The sequence below is a fragment of the Amphimedon queenslandica genome, unplaced genomic scaffold, assembly GCF_000090795.2.
Source record: "Amphimedon queenslandica unplaced genomic scaffold, v1.1 AMPQUscaffold_12799, whole genome shotgun sequence".
NCBI lineage: Eukaryota > Metazoa > Porifera > Demospongiae > Haplosclerida > Niphatidae > Amphimedon > Amphimedon queenslandica.
Window position 1 is genome coordinate 12,950 of NW_003546965.1, and position 1,544 is coordinate 14,493.

Below are 1,544 nucleotides of genomic sequence, written 5' to 3' on the forward strand. Positions count from 1 at the left end.
TATTCTACGTTAAAATAGAATTACTTGCTTTACTTTTCATGTAATTAATTTGGCTAACTGCAAGAGCAAGGGACAAATACATTGAATGATAGGTACATACATAATTCATTATGCAACTTAAAGTTCCTCTCATAATTGTAAAGAAATTCACCCAAAAAGTTCAAAAAAATGTATTGTGCATGCCTTTCTCATATTCATCACTTTAATGTATAAGAAGTTATCACAAAGTCTAAAGTTTACAAATACTTCCATTAATAGATTTTAATCATCAACGATAATTTTGCAAGTAAAAATCTATAACAAAGAAAATTATTGATTGTATTGCTTACTTCCTTACTATGTCTAGGTTGAGTATATTCAAAGATCTTGAGTTGTTACACTAAATAAAGCATATAGAACCCTCAAAACTAATTTCACTTCCACACCCACTAGGACAAAGTATCCTTATAGTATGAGCTACCAAATGTATCCGGCAAACGATACCACCTGAAGAATATAACAACAAGAAGGATGGCATGATAATACATGTAAACTGTGAGTGTAATTATAGTCACACATTTACAAACTTTTCAGAAAACTGCTCTGTCCCTCTAGTAAGCATACATGAAAATAGTGACAAGGCCTCCATTTCTCATAATGGAAAAGTTAACTGAAGAGAGAAAGTTTGTTTTGCAATAAAAAAGGAGACTCTTACTTTATAAAGCACAATTAGACTGAGATGGTGAGTGTTTTCCCTTTCCTTAACCGGTATATATGCTCCATTGCTGTAAACGACAGCTTCATAGTAGTACACACATAACTTGTTCTGCAACAGTTTTTGTAGCTAGAAAAGTGTACAATGATTTGCTTTTAGTCCTATTAACCAATTCTTCAAACTATAGCAGAAAGAAAATGTAATGTAAGTGTCACACCTAGTTATGTATATCAATAAAATGCAAAACAGTTAATCTATGCATGTACATTATAGTCTTCAGACAAAAGCACTGTTACAATGTCCCAAAACCAGTTAAACGAATTTTACAACTTGCAATTTTTTCTCACATACTCAAGTGCAACAGCATGTGGATGTACCGCAGAGTATAAGGAAGAAACTTTTTTAGCAGAAGGTGCCATTAGGTAAAACATATTTAAAAAATAAGACTTCCCAAAAGATGTGCTACAAGTCAAACAACACTAAAATATAACACTACAGAATATAGATGCACATTACAAATGCAACCAACAGAAGACTAAAACAAGCAGGTTTTTTTTGTTAGGCAGAAGTACAATACTACCAATGATAAATCAAATACTTTGTTGCATACAGCACCAATTACTATTCTTCACAACACTCCCTAAATGAAAAATGAAGACTATCTATTCAACATATTTTTGGACTTTAAAAGTGAGACAATTTGCATTTATTGTACAATACACTGCATATCATACAATAAATCCCAACCTGGACCACGAGGAGGTAGTCTCACATTCCAGGTCAAAAAACTCACAACTCTGCAATTTTACCTAAGCAGCACATTATAGCAGTAACTCTCTCTCTCATTTGC